The sequence below is a fragment of the Biomphalaria glabrata genome, chromosome 6 (genome assembly GCF_947242115.1).
Source record: "Biomphalaria glabrata chromosome 6, xgBioGlab47.1, whole genome shotgun sequence".
NCBI classification, from domain to species: Eukaryota; Metazoa; Mollusca; class Gastropoda; family Planorbidae; genus Biomphalaria; species Biomphalaria glabrata.
This window is the reverse complement of record NC_074716.1, coordinates 38,230,775-38,246,864: the sequence shown is the minus strand read 5'-3', so window position 1 is coordinate 38,246,864 and position 16,090 is coordinate 38,230,775. Positions and strand designations below refer to the sequence as shown.

At 40.0% G+C, this 16,090-nt stretch overlaps 1 long non-coding RNA gene across 3 annotated transcripts in view; it reads left to right on the top strand.

The window, feature by feature from the left end:
* Positions 1-16,090, top strand: part of LOC106060122 (uncharacterized) — a 35,455-nt gene that overhangs the window by 3,061 nt on the left and 16,304 nt on the right. The window contains exons 2-4 of one of the 3 annotated variants that reach the window (XR_008778529.1): positions 1,612-1,706; positions 6,308-6,589; positions 9,766-9,867. This is a non-coding gene — a long non-coding RNA (uncharacterized LOC106060122). Of the gene's footprint in view, positions 1-1,611; positions 1,707-1,853; positions 1,994-6,307; positions 6,590-9,765; positions 9,868-16,090 lie in introns of those variants that run through there. The other 2 variants (XR_008778527.1, XR_008778528.1) reach the window with 2 other exon arrangements.

Below are 16,090 nucleotides of genomic sequence, written 5' to 3'. Positions count from 1 at the left end.
AATAAATTAAAAAATAGCGAATATTTTATTTAATTCTCTTATAATTTCTCATGTCAGTAGAACAAGAAATACTTTTAGGTAGATCATGGGCGTAGCCATGATTTTTTTCGGGGAGGGTTTTAGGAGATTTTCGTTTGCATTATTTTATTTTTTGTTTTATATAAGTGGTGGGTTTAATCGCAAAACCCCATGAAAAGGGGATTTTAAGCTCAAAACCTTGGCTGCACTGGGGCAAGTGATGGCTTAATATTAAAATCTCATCAACAATAAACAAAATCAAAGCGAAAAATCAGTCACAAAGTTCCACTCCCCGCCCTGCGGGGAGATTTCATTTCTGAAAAAGGGGGGGGGGGTTTGAACCCCCCCAAAAAGCCCACACCTAGCTACACCCATGATGTAGATCTTTATATCAGAAATATATAAAAAGTTTTCCTTTTGTCTCTAATAAACTCCATCACTAATAAAACACATTAGATGTCCCGTATATAATAGCATTCAAATTGAGTGCTATAAGTAGGTTTACAATACATTTGCTTATTAAGGAGACAGGTAGAAATTAAGAATATAAAAAGATATAAAGGCCTCAGTAATCAAACAATAACTTCTATCTCTGGGTGTTGTCTCTTTGGATCATTATCATCAATATTCACTTCTCCTCTAGTGAAGTTCATGATCACTGTCACACCACGGTCACATTATCAAGCCAATTGCCTCCCTAAATGTCTGCTGCCAGATGACAATGAAGCCTCACTAAATGTCTGCCTAGGCTCTCAGTGTTTGCCTTCAGATCCTAATGAAGCCTCGGTTCCATTGGAGTCGACCATTGCCCAGGTAGAAAATTGAGCACATTGTAGGACAGGAAACATGCAGTGTGAAGGGCAACACGTGAGGCGTGGTGGTCGCATGGTAAAACACTTGGATTCCAAACCGAGGAATCTCGAGTTCGAATTCATGTTAAACCTTGGATTTGGGTCCATATTATTAGGACGCCCTCCTGAGTCCACACAGATCTATTAGGTACCTGACTTGAATAAGCAAAGTCTATTGGTCGTTGCACTGGCTACGTGACACCCTCGTTAACCGTTGCCCATAGAAATACATTTTAGCTTTACATCATTGGCCCCCACACGGGGAAATTGTGTTTTTGTTTAACTTTTAAATAACGATCCTTATGAGATCATTGAAATCATCCGATCAACTCGGATTAAGAAATGCTCTTGGATTGGGAGCTGTGGACGTATTGCTTTCTTGTCCTAGCAAGATGTTATGCGAGCGTCTTCTATCTAGAAAAATCTTCACCTCCTCTTCACCTTTCCTTTAGACTGTTGAACCGTCGGGCACCACACATGATTTGTCGACCATCTCTCTCCATTCGTCTTTCTTTTGGAGTGCAATCTCTTTCAATGACAGATCGTGTCCATTCTTCGATGCTGTCTTACGAATCTTATTCATTGCGAATGTCGTGTAATTGTAAAACATATTTCATTTCCCCCAAGATTGCATTGACTACACACCTCGGATTGAGATAGTACAATTAATTCCTTTACAAACATCAACAAATCCTTTTTTTTTAAAGCTTATTTTGTTTTTCTCAAAATGATTTTACATCAGGCCGACATCAAACAGAGAACGATTTATTAGCGCTTAGACTGAAGAAGTGAGCGTGGCGCCCTCTGGTGTCTGCCTTGTTACGTTCAGCTTGTTAGGTGAGTCCAGATAGCGTAGACATAGGTACAAACCTGAGTCTTGTAAAGTCAGCCTTATCTCAGGGCTTTATCTCTTCGCACGCGCCGTGCTACGGGGATTCCCGCTCAAGCACGAGACTAGAATGACAGAAGATAAAAGTTTCTGATGCTAAGGTGAAAGGTTAGGTTGTTATTTCAAAATCATTAGAAAATTTACAAATAAAAGACTCGACAATAAAAACCAGAGAATCTACACAGAACTGTAGTGATACGTGAGACAATTTAAACGGAAAAAAAATGTCAGAAAGGTAAATTAAATTTAGACCTAGAGAAATTTTAATGGCCATTGGGCCGATGGCCCATTCAAGCATTAATAAATTCAATTGGGCTTTGATCATTGACTTTTTCAAATTTTTGTACCAAAGGTACAATTGAGTCATCAGACTGACCGTGGTAATTAATGGTGGCAGATGTAGTTAAATTAATACAAATTGGCAACAGATTCAGATCTATTTTTATACATTCTAGAGAAGGGCCAGTGTGATAGCTATTTCTAAAAAAAAAATAATTAAATAATAATTTTATTAGACCTAGATCTAGAAACACATGTAAAATTAATTTCTTTCAAAATCTAGATTTAAAAAAAAAATAAAAAATAAAAAAACTGAGTTCTAAGACTCATCCTGACACTAAGTGAGGACATTTTGGTGCACCAAACCAAGTGAACAATGCTTACTATAAAAACTTGTAGTTCCGCTGTCCTCTATGTACCAACCATTGTGAACACTACACCAATGTGTAGACCATAAGATTATGCTATAGAAACCCATCGACGGAGGAAAATCGGAATGAAAATAGTTTTTCATAATTTTTTTTACCCAAAGACTAAAATATCAAACTTGCAATACGAAACAAAACACCATTTAAATTGAAACGATTTGTCTGCGTTACTTGATGAATTCTTTTTCATTTAATTTGAAAATGTGTCATTCAGAAATGTATTCATTTATGTGATCTTAGTTACAGCACCTCTATGAGGTCACTCCCTAAGTCCAATGATTGTTAGGATTAAAAAGTACCAAAAACATGACATTGAAAGTTAACTACTTTAAAGGTATTTTTAGGTTTGAACGTGATCGCCGAATTTAAACATGACCAACTATTACACATTCTGATGTTACGACAGAAGCCGAAATTCGTCTGAAACGGGAAGTCGCTCGCAAATTGGGAATATGGTAAAGAAGGCTGTAAACGGGCAGTTCAATATCCACAATTTCTTTGATTATGATTGTTTTATTTTATTGTAATTGTAGGCTCATGTCGTGATGTTTCATTGGGGGACTCGCAAAAGCCAGAATTAAAAACCCTTCCCCGAGCTGCCTAGCATGTCTGTATGGCTCTGTCTGTCTAAAGTGTTAATCTGTACTAACTTTTTACTGAAAACTAAAATTTGGTGACATTTCCAACAGCGTGGAAGTCTTTTACTTTATTCTGAATTTTCCAAAGATGTGTTGAGTTATTAACGACTACATCTGGTGTGTAGCCTTGCTGATGTTTGATCGCGTTGATGCGACAGTTCGTAGTGAGTTTTTTTTTCAGCTCACGAGCATCGGTACATCATGCTTACCAGGGAATCGCGGTCGTTTTGCGAAATGGCCGACTAAAGTACAATATACTCTGGTCAGAGAGTGACCAAGTGGTGCCCCTTAACCTTAACTCCCCCACTCACACATAAAACGTTTTCTTTACCTAAATGCTTCCCCCTCTTTCTCTTTTTTTTTCTCTCTCTCTCTTTCTCTCTTTTTCTCTTTCTCTCTCTTTATCTCTCTTAATCTCTCTCTTTCTTTTCTCTATCTCTTTAATAAAATCCTCTTCATCCTTATCCTTATCCTTTTTTTTTATTTGAAGAGAACTAACCATTGTATTTGGTAATACGAGTATACCACGAGTATTGATATTTCAGACTCTTGGATTAGATACCCCTTCCCACACACACACCACAAAAGAAAATGCTGTTTAAAAACAATAAACACACCTCTACCTGTTAGTACAAACACCTAATGATACCTTGTGGCCTGAAGTAACCTGGGAGGGGGGCGGGGAGTTAGAGAAAACAAGGCTTCAAAAGGTCGACACGAGCCATCTGTGAACTCCAGGGATAAGTGAGTGCTTTATTGGTTCGTGCAGTGGGTGGGGAAGAAGATTCGGTGTCCCTGTTACTTACCAGTACCCAGTGCTGTGTGGGTAAACAGTGCCATGGGCGTCGTAACTGGTAGGGTTTCTTGTTCCTACATTGTTTTACTAAGAAGCCTGCCGCGGCGCTGATGGGTAGCTGGCTGGAGCAAGGGTACTGGGGAGAAAAACAGAGCCCCGGGGATGTTCCGGAAAACCTGAGCGTACCTAGAAGGTCAGGAAGTCAATCATAAGGGTCAAGAATAAGGTCAGGATGTTAAACTTGAAGTCTAACTATTTATACTGGCATTTGAACATCCCAATGTTCTTTTCACCAGCTTTTGAATAGACTGTCGGTTTAGTTGATCTCATTAGGGCGGATCATGAAGTGTAGCATATTTGTATATTCTGTTTTGAAGAAACGTGTGTATTATATAAGAAGATAAATATTGGGTCTAAACTTGCTTCCGCCATGTTGACAGAAATCGTGCATTCTACCAATTAATAGCACAAAGTGAATGAATCTGACAATCTTTTCATTTTTTTTTGTTCTTTCTCAAAATACGGGACAAGATTTTAAATTCCCCCGTTATGACGTAAGTAGTATGCGCACGCCTCCGACAAAGAGGCTTACTCAAATTTAATTACGCCAATGGAGTTATATTGTATTTTACTTTGAAAAAAATGTAACGGTTAAACTAGAGTGTCCCCCTTTGCCCACTCTGTTTAGTGACATTGAAATAAAGTTAGGGATACAATTTTTTGTCGAATATTCTTTGTTTGACATTTAGAAAGAGTTTTCATAAGTTGGGAATAAAACCTGAGATTGTTTAACTCCCATTGAGTCTTTACGCTGTTATACACAGTTGAAACAAAAGATTGTTAACACTTAACAGAGTCAGCTGATTGGGAAACTCTAGTTTGACTGTTATAATTTTTAAAAGTTATAAAATAAATGCATATAAATTCGGCTTGAGTACTAGACGTAGATCTAGAGATAAAATGGGTTTTGAAAGAACTATCGCGTGCGGGAATTTCCGAATGTAAGGCTTTCTTGATTCATTGAATTAATGCTGAGGAAAATTTTGCGCATCGTCTTTTCAGTCTAGATTTAAATGCTTAAATCTATCATCCAATTAAAAATAATAGAAAAATGGCGTAATCAGCCGTAGTGTACCGATAGTGTGCGATAACTGCTTAAATTTTATTGAAGTTTATACGCTTTGTTTCTTATTGTACGTCAATCTACTATAGATTACATCGAGATTCTAACGTCATTCTACTATAGATTACATCGAGGTTCTAACGTCAGTCTACTATAGATTACATCGAGTTTCTAACGTCAGTCTACTATAGATTACATCGAGGTTCTAACGTCAATCTACTATAGATTACATCGAGTTTCTAACGTCAGTCTACTATAGATTACATCGAGTTTCTAACGTCAGTCTACTATAGATTACATCGAGGTTCTAACGTCAATCTACTATAGATTACATCGAGTTTCTAACGTCAGTCTACTATAGATTACATCGAGTTTCTAACGTCAGTCTACTATAGATTACATCGAGGTTCTAACGTCAATCTACTATAGATTACATCGAGTTTCTAACGTCAGTCTACTATAGATTACATAGAGTTTCTAACGTCAGTCTACTATAGATTACATCGAGGTTCTAACGTCAATCTACTATAGATTACATCGAGATTCTAACGTCAGTCTACTATAGATTACATCGAGATTCTAGACAGTTCTGTGTCAACAGAACTTTCAGATTCGTTAGGCAAAAAAGGGGGTGGGGTAAAGGTGGCTCGCGTCTGGAATTTTGGTCATTTCAGGTCTAGCACAAAAAGAAAAAAAAAGATAATCGTCATGGTGGCGTATCGGGAGGTCAACAAAATCTGTGACTGAGAATCTCCTCCCAAACATTGAATGACGTTTATTCCTTCTTCTGTCTCTTTAGTTCCTCTTTTACTAACTTCCTTTACACACACACACACGCACACTCTTCTTTTTCTTTTTTCAGACTTTCTGACCATCTTGTCATTTCTATCAACGAATATAATGATCTAGATAATGAGACCTCACGGAGGAAACCCAGAAACTTAAACTTTGGTTTCTCTTCACTATTAACTTGCAGCCCTCGGGGCAAGAGGAGCTGCATGTGGCGGCTCGCATGTCATAACAAATCAAGATGTTATATTATCACACTCATACTCACACACTCATACTCACACACTCACACACACACACAGTCTTACGTTCTTAGAAAGAAAGACGTCAATATTTGTAATAGACAGTTGTGTTAAATGTTAAATCTGGCAGGTAAATGTTTAGATAATATCTCCCCCTCCCGTCACTTCCCTCACAGACTCACTCAGACATACCTCTTACCTACTGGCCCACAGCATTTCCTAGTTCAACTTCTTTTTGACACATTTTCCTTCAGACATTTTTGTGTTTTGTTCGGTGCCTTGCTCCCAGTAGTAGATCAATACACAGATCTAGAACTAAGTGGGTAGCTCTGCAAGTCGACAACCTAGTGGACGCTCTCGACCACGTGATCTTGAAGAGGTTTGTCGTCGTACTCTAGTTCTACGGTGGCATGGGGTGAACTGGAAAGCTTCTTTAACCAGTGTTTCCAAGTTCGAATTCTAGTGAAAGTGATCTACCAGAAAAAGACGCCAAAATTTAGACACAAAGGCTCTTGTCTTTAAAAAAAAAGTTAAAGGTAGGCAGCCCCTGCGGGTCAATCTTATTAAATCAGATTTGCAACTGTTTTTTTGTTTTTTTTATGTGTTCGTCCTAACCCAATGTATTCACTCCTTCACATTTCTTCACCTTGCCCTTGAACCGTTGGGGCACCACGAAAGATCTGTGGGCCGTCTTTCTCCATTTCTCTGTCTTTCCTAGTGGATAGAATTACTTTCAATGACAGGACTGGCCCTTCTTTTAAGTTGCCTTCCCATCGCTTTCTCTGTCTGCCTCTTTTTCTTCCTGGTACTGTTCCTGAAGGAAGGTCTTTGCGCGTCTTGTTGTTGTTTTTTTTTTACAGTAGTTGGTCCTCGAGGGATCTAATGGCTGTGTTAATCCTGTGTCTAATCTCTTCATTTGTGATGCGGCAAAATAATTAATTTTAACATATTATATCTAACGATGCATCAATAGCCAAACTTTTTTGGACCAATTGTTGATGCTAACAAACGGCCTTTGAGTAGACGTCATTGTGGTTATCGTAGAACAAACGGAAAAGCTTACAAATAAACAGTGACCTTTGTGGCTTGTATTTAGTGTCTAAAATATAATCTATTTTATCTATATCTATTTAGACTAGGTTCCGCAAAATTGTCATAGCTTGAAATGGTAATGGATGTAAGCATTCCACTGCCTATACAATGTTTCCTAATGGCATGCGTCTCAAAAAGCCTCTGACAACCAGTCCAACTCCTGGCCTTCACGTGTGGCTCAGATATTAAGTCCGGCGGAACTGTTTTCACTAACAGGAAAAGGGGCGCAGACGAGTAACTGGCGCCTAAACCAGTAAGCTTCGGACAGGATGGGCTCGTTAGCAATGGCCGGCTACCCATCTAGGAGAAGGAAAACTCTGAATTCAAACGTCTGCTGCCTTTCAGCTACACCAAATCGTTAAAAGGCTTCGGGGGTCAACCCTGAGGATAGATCAGGAGCCGGCGACCCTTGGTAAGTTTGCAGTACCCAGTGCTTCACCCTGGCATCGTTCCGACCACATAAAATGCCCATAGCGACTGAAGGCCATAATAATAATGTAGACTAGATCTATTTAACCTGGATCTATTTCAGCTGGATCTATTTAACCTGGATCTATTTAACCTGGATCTATTTAACCTGGATCTATTTAACCTGGATCTATTTCATCTGGATCTATTTCATCTGGATCTATTTTACCTGGATCTATTTAACCTGGATCTATTTAACCTGGATCTATTTCATCTGGATCTATTTCATCTGGATCTATTTAACCGGGATCTATTTAACCTGGATCTTTTTCATCTGGATCTATTTTACCTGGATCTATTTAACCTGGATCTATTTAACCTGGATCTATTTAACCTGGATCTATTTCATCTGGATCTATTTCATCTGGATCTATTTAACCGGGATCTATTTAACCTGGATCTTTTTCATCTGGATCTATTTTACCTGGATCTATTTAACCTGGATCTATTTCATCTGGATCTATTTTATCTGGATCAATTTTACGAAATTCTATTAAGTCAAAATCTCTAAGTCTTGTTGTTTTAGTCTAGAACTGTTCAGACTAGCGCTATTTAAACTAGATCTACTTAGGTCTATTTAGTCTAGATCTACTTAGGTCTATTTAGTCTAGATCTACTTAGGTCTATTTAGTCTAGATCTACTTAGGTCTATTTAGTCTAGATCTACTTAGGTCTATTTAGTCTAGATCACTTATCAAACCGAGATGTATTTTTTTTCTATTTCAAAGAACAAGTTGGGATAGTAGAAACAAGTTGGGATAGTAGAAACAAGTTGGGATAGTAGAAACAAGTTGGGATAGTAGAAACAAGTTGTGATAGTAGAAACAAGTTGGGCTAGTAGTGGCTAGATTAGAACAACAACAAAAAAGAAAAACAGAAAATACAATTTAAAAAAGGAAAAAAAAAAAAACTAATTTTAATAGAATTAAGGTTTATAGGCGGTACGTGCCTGTGTACGTCTCATGTCAAGTACCTACTGTTATCTCGTGAGTAGTTAGTGATATCTAATGACACTGGTGAGTACACGGTGTCATGGGGCGCCAATCAAGTGCCGCTTAGGTCCCAGGGTGCAGGCGAAAGGGGGAGATGATTTTATGGTGCCCCCACTTAACCTGGAAGGAACCTGCCAAGATGGCTGGCCCTCAGACTACTTAATGATAAAGTCGGATTGACCTCACACGATGGACGTTCTACAGAAGTAATATGACAAGTCTTGGGGGAGGGGAGGGGGGTGACTATAATGAGATCTGTACAGGTAGGTAGTCGCCTTCCCCCTTCATCTGGGAGAACCGACATGTGTCAGAAACTTAATTAGTCTGTCAGGACCTTAGGATCACGACCCACAAACATTATCTACCCAGTGAAAACGCTTTCTATCACCAAGAACACGGAGCGCTCTTCTATCCATCCATCAAGGTCTACTCTAAGTGTATAGACCTAGAGTCTGTCTAAGTGTATAGACCTAAAGTCTGTCTAAGTGTATAGACCTAGAGTCTGTCTAAGTGTATAGACCTAGAGTCTGTCTAAGTGTATAGACCTAGAGTCTGTCTAAGTGTATAGACCTAGAGTTAAGACTTATTTTCAAACCAATAACAAATCACATACGTTTAAAATAATATCAACTTATTAGTTGACAATGATATAAATCATACATTGTAGTATGAAGTAAGCCAATAAAGGTTTCTAAGTGGAAGTAGATTGTTTTTTTGTTTTTTCTTACCTTGCAATAACAATTAGAAGGTCTTGTATTATCATGATTACGGCGAATTCAACTATAACAACCATAACAATATAATAGATCTATGTTTATGTGTAACTTTAAATGATAATATCTAGATCTAGATGTATGTTTTTTTTGTTGTTTTTTTCTGTTTGTAACTTTAAATGATACCAAAGACATAGATCTTTGTTTATTTGTAACTTTAAATGATAACATAGAGGTTTGTAAGAAAATATCGATATAAATATACAAACATGTTTGGGGAGTACTTAACAACTTGTTATGGAAGACGATGTGTGTGGGGGGGGGGGGGAGAGGGTCCAATCTCACACCTACCTCACACCTACCTCACACCTACATTCTATTCCACCACCAGCCATCTTTCAGATTTCGTTTTATCTCCCCCCCCTCCCCCCCCCCCCCCTAATCTAGAGGTACGTGACTTGAAGTGTGACACCAAGTGCTATGGCTGACAGTGACATGGTTGTCAGAGCAGGACCGTAGATACCTCGCTTCCCGCTCTTTTCAAACCAGGTAAGTTCAAGGCAAGCCATTAGGTAGAACCACTCTTCATTAGCTAGAAGCAATGATTTCGTTTCAACATCTGACCAAGTGTCATGACTTCAATAAAATTGTGTTGGTAATCACGTTTAAGGTTTTATTTGTTAAAAAGACTTAAGGAAAGGTACATTGGTTGCTTCTAATTGAGATCACAAATCCGCCTCGAGGGTCCGTGCAGCAGACATCTGTGTCCGAGTCTTCCTTCAACACGCACTGGCGGATCCGGGGGGAGGGGGCGGTAGGGGCGATCGCCCCCCCCCCCACTCGGCCGCCCCCCCCCCTCCCAAACGGGGGGCGGACGAATTTTAGATTAGAATTCACACAATTTGTATACGAATTTATTACTTATGTTAATAATATATACTAAATATTTATATTTTTAAAGATATTTTTATATTATTTCGCCCCCCTCTATTATGTTGGCCGATTTGGTGGGGTCGGGAGGGGGCGATGGCATCAATCCGCCCCCCCCCCAATAAACTTTTATGTGGGGGGGGGCGGTCCAATTTATTTGTAGAAATCCCAGCTTGCTAACAGAATCGATTAAATATCTTTATGATTAAAACTTGTTATTGATATTTTAACCGATCTTTATATTATGTCGTTCCCCTGTTGACCGATTGGGAGGGGGGGGGGGGCGAATACCTCTACTGCCCTTCCCACCTAAACCCTTTGAGTGGGGGGGGGGGCGGTCCTACTTTTATGGACAAATCATAGTTTGTGAATAAAATGAGTTGAATTAATATATACATTTTATATTATGTCGCTCCCCTTCTGGTATTTTGGCCGATTCGGTGGGGTAGGGGGGTATACGATTGCCTGTACTGCCCTCCCCACTCTTAGTTGGGGGGGGGTCCTATTTTTATGGAGAAATCTTTGTTTGTGAACACAAATAGTTGAATATCTATATAATATAAACTACGTATTGATATGTGAATCCATTGTATATTATGTCGCACCACACACTGATCTCAAATTTTATGATTATTAAATAAAAAATAAAAAAGGGTTGTACCAGGTGGGAGGGGCAATACATGCAATCGCCTTCCCCCCATCGGACAAACAAATACTTTTTCTTTTTGTATTATAGTTAAGAAATTACAAAATAAAAAATCTGTCACTGACATAATTTATATATGCTATAAATTAAATTCCTATATCGAGTCGCCCCACCCCTATTCTTTAATGCCAAATGCAATCATTAGCAGAAATTATAAAAAGGAGCGAGGATTTATCGTTTTCACTCTATCGCCCCTCCCCTTTCCAGACAGAGTTTATGTAATTTCACATGATTTTATCATAATTATATTAAGAAAAACTTTGCTTTGGGAAAGTTATAATTCAAACGAAATTTTTCAGTACAAGAGTCACGATTGAGATGAGTTCTAAACCAAAATAATTGTTTCCTAGTCGCCTTTTCCAACCTTTACTCAATCTGATATCTTCTAGTTACATAAATTTGGGACTATATCTCACAATTTACGCTTGAATTGTTATTGAATAATTTTTTCTTCGGCCGCTCTCCTCAAAGCTTTAATCTAAATATGTGGGGTATCTTATCTTTTCAAGGAACAAATCGGTTTTAATTGCAATGTATTAAGGGCCTATAAATTCATATTAGAATAGTTTACAACATTATTCAAAAGGTCCTTTTTTAATAAGGAGCTTTAGGTCAGGAGAATGCGTTTCTACAGTGAAGAATGCAAGAAAACACTTATGTCGTCGGGGCTTCGCCCCGAACTCCACTGATGAGTAATGAGCTGTAGATATCAGGAAAATGCGTTTCTGCAGTGAAGATTGCAAGAAAACGCTTTAAGCGTCGGGGCTTCTCCCGAATTCGATTGATTAATAATGAGCAGAAGATGTCAGGAGAATACTTTTCTTCAGTGAAGAATGCAAGAAAACACTTTTGGCGTCGGGGCTTCGGCCCGAACTCCACTGATAAATAATGAGCTGTAGATATCAGAGAATGCGTTTCTGCAGTGAAGATTGCAAGAAAACGCTTTTTGAGTCTGGGCTTCTCCCCGAACTCCATTGATTAATTATGTGCTGTAGATGTCAGGAGAATACTTTTCTTCAGTGAAGAATGCAAGAAAACGATTTTGGCGTCGGCTCACTGCAAGAGAAGGGCCTCATATGACTGTTTTTTTTTTCGCCGAAGGTTGAGAAACACTGCTTTTTTTTTATATTCTTATATATATATATATATATATATCTTCTGTCTTTATGCATAGGGTTAGGGTTTACTGGGCGCTAGGGTTAGGGTTTGGAAAAAAATCGCCCCGCCCCCCACTCCAAAGTTCTGGATCCGCCAGTGTTAACACGACATGCATATTTCTCTTTTTAAAACCGACACTACAACCCACTTCGCAGACTAATTTTAACAGTGAATCGTCTTATTGTTGTTGGCACGTATGAAACTCAATACCATCTTGTCGTTAACAAAAATTCCCTCACGTGAAATCTGGGATTAGGTTCACGTCTGAAGTGGTGATCATATGAGATATCCCTTCTTAAGACATTTATAGATCTACATTGTAGATGTTTGTATAGTTTACATAGGTTAGCATTACTCGTTAAGTACGAATTTATACTGACTGTGTTTTTTAATTAGGCAAATGACTGTACTCTTTATCTGGGCAAATGACTGTACTCTTTATTTGGGCAACTGGCTGTGTTCTTTATCTGGGCAACTGACTGTGTTCTTTATCTGGGCAACTGGCTGTGTTCTTTATCTGGGCAACTGACTGTGTTCTTTATCTGGGCAACTGGCTGTGCTCTTTATCTGGGCAACTGACTGTACTCTTTATCTGGGCAACTGGCTGTGTTCTTTATCTGGGCAACTGGCTGTGTTCTTTATCTGGGCAACTGACTGTACTCTTTATCTGGGCAACTGGCTGTGTTCTTTATCTGGGCAACTGACTGTGTTCTTTATCTGGGCAACTGGCTGTGTTCTTTATCTGGGCAACTTGCTGTGCTTTTTATCTGGGCAACTGGCTGTGCTCTTTATCTGGGCAACTGGCTGTGTTCTTTATTTGGGCAACTGACTGTGTTCTTTATCTGGGCAACTGGCTGTGTTCTTTATTTGGGCAACTGACTGTGTTCTTTATCTGGGCAACTGGCTGTGTTCTTTATCTGGGCAACTGGCTGTGTTCTTTATTTGGGTAACTGACTGTGTTCTTTATCTGGGCAACTGGCTGTGTTCTTTATCTGGGCAACTGGCTGTGTTCTTTATTTGGGCAACTGGCTGTGTTCTTTATCTGGGCAACTGACTGTGTTCTTTATTTGGGCAACTGGCTGTGTTCTTTATCTGGGCAACTGACTGTGTTCTTTATCTGGGCAACTGGCTGTGCTCTTTATCTGGGCAACTGGCTGTGTTCTTTATCTGGGCAACTGACTGTGCTCTTTATCTGGGCAACTGGCTGTGTTCTTTATCTGGGCAACTGACTGTGTTCTTTATCTGGGCAACTGGCTGTGTTCTTTATCTGGGCAACTGACTGTGTTCTTTATCTGGGCAACTGGCTGTGCTCTTTATCTGGGCAACTGACTGTACTCTTTATCTGGGCAACTGGCTGTGTTCTTTATCTGGGCAACTGGCTGTGTTCTTTATCTGGGCAACTGACTGTACTCTTTATCTGGGCAACTGGCTGTGTTCTTTATCTGGGCAACTGACTGTGTTCTTTATCTGGGCAACTGGCTGTGTTCTTTATCTGGGCAACTTGCTGTGCTTTTTATCTGGGCAACTGGCTGTGCTCTTTATCTGGGCAACTGGCTGTGTTCTTTATTTGGGCAACTGACTGTGTTCTTTATCTGGGCAACTGGCTGTGTTCTTTATTTGGGCAACTGACTGTGTTCTTTATCTGGGCAACTGGCTGTGTTCTTTATCTGGGCAACTGGCTGTGTTCTTTATTTGGGTAACTGACTGTGTTCTTTATCTGGGCAACTGGCTGTGTTCTTTATCTGGGCAACTGGCTGTGTTCTTTATTTGGGCAACTGGCTGTGTTCTTTATCTGGGCAACTGACTGTGTTCTTTATTTGGGCAACTGGCTGTGTTCTTTATCTGGGCAACTGACTGTGTTCTTTATCTGGGCAACTGGCTGTGCTCTTTATCTGGGCAACTGGCTGTGTTCTTTATCTGGGCAACTGACTGTGCTCTTTATCTGGGCAACTGGCTGTGTTCTTTATCTGGGCAACTGACTGTGTTCTTTATCTGGGCAACTGGCTGTGTTCTTTGTCTGGGCAACTGGCTGTGTTCTTTATCTGGGCAACTGACTGTGTTCTTTATCTGGGCAACTGGCTGTGCTCTTTATCTGGGCAACTGGCTGTGATCTTTATCTGGGCAACTGGCTGTGCTCTTTATCTGGGCAACTGGCTGTGCTCTTTATCTGGGCAACTGGCTGTGCTCTTTATCTGGGCAACTGGCTGTGCTCTTTATCTGGGCAACTGGCTGTGCTCTTTATCTGGGCAACTGGCTGTGCTCTTTATCTGGGCAACTGACTGTACTCTTTATCTGGGCAACTGGCTGTGCTCTTTATCTGGGCAACTGACTGTACTCTTTATCTGGGCAACTGACTGTACTCTTTATCTGGGCAACTGACTGTACTCTTTATCTGGGCAACTGGCTGTGTTCTTTATCTGGGCAACTGGCTGTGTTCTTTATCTGGGCAACTGGCTGTGTTCTTTATCTGGGCAAATGGCTGTGTTCTTTATCTGGGCAACTGGCTGTGTTCTTTATCTGGGCAACTGGCTGTGCTCTTTATCTGGGCAACTGGCTGTGTTCTTTATTTGGGCAACTGGCTGTGTTCTTTATCTGGGCAAATGGCTGTGTTCTTTATCTGGGCAAATGGCTGTGTTCTTTATCTGGGCAACTGGCTGTGTTCTTTATCTGGGCAACTGGCTGTGTTCTTTATCTGGGCAACTGGCTGTGTTCTTTATCTGGGCAAATGGCTGTGTTCTTTATCTGGGCAACTTTCTGTGTTCTTTATCTGGGCAACTGATTGTTTTGCATGTTTTGAATGTTCCTTAAGAGTCGAATAAGCTCTGAATGAAGACCAAGGTCAGTGAGCTGCTCAAGGAGCTCGTCTGCCAAGTTGACAGAGATACTCCTCCTTCAGAACCTTTTACACAACATGGCCAAATACTCACACATCTGTGTATCTGACTTCTCATTGTTTCATCAAGGGAGAAAACCCTATCACGATCCGATACCTCAGACCCAGTGGAACCAAAAGATCCCTGAACGTGACCATAGTCTGAATGTTTGGTGATTGAAATTAGTCCAATGTCCTCTCAACTTTCCCACTCAGACAAAAACCTATCCGGTAGAAGATTTGAGGATATTATCGTAATACAAACAAGTCATTGTGAGGAGTTCAGTCAGGTTTGCGTATATCAAGTCACGTGTTTGGATTCTCCATTCATTCACTTGTGTCGGCACCACGAGCCATGCTCTACTACATCACTTATGTCACTTGTCACACTGAGGACTGTGACAAGTCAGTGACACCACGTCACAGGCATCAACGTCTTGAACTGCCAGTCTGTCATCCATCAAGGAACGTGCAATTGAGTAATCTTCTTGTTTGACCTTCTTGTATGTGCGTGTGTTTGTGTGTGTATTTTGTGTCCTAAAATGTTAATGTGTGAGCCTATCAACTGTGTGAGTGTATATATAAAATGTTTGCACCTGGAGAACACACACCTCTCCCCTCAGATTTAGTCTCCAGCTTGTAAATGGGATGTATCATGAGATGTATCATGGGATGTATCATGGGATGTATCATGAGATGTATCAGGGGATGTATCATGAGATGTATCAGGGGATGTATCATGGGATGTATCATGGGATGTATCATGGGATTTATCAGGGGATGTATCATGGGATGTATCATGGGATGTATCATGGGATGTATCAGGGGATGTATCATGGGATGTATCATGGGATGTATCATGGGATGTATCAGGGGATGTATCAGGGGATATATCATGGGATGTATCATGAGATGTATCAGGGGATGTATCATGGGATGTATCATGAGATGTATCATGGGATGTATCAGGGGATGTATCAGGGGATGTATCATGGGATGTATCTTGAAATGTATCAGGGGCTGTATCAGGGGCTGTATCAGGGGCTGTATCAGGGGATGTATCATGGGATGTATCATGGGATGTATCATGAGATGTATCATGAGAT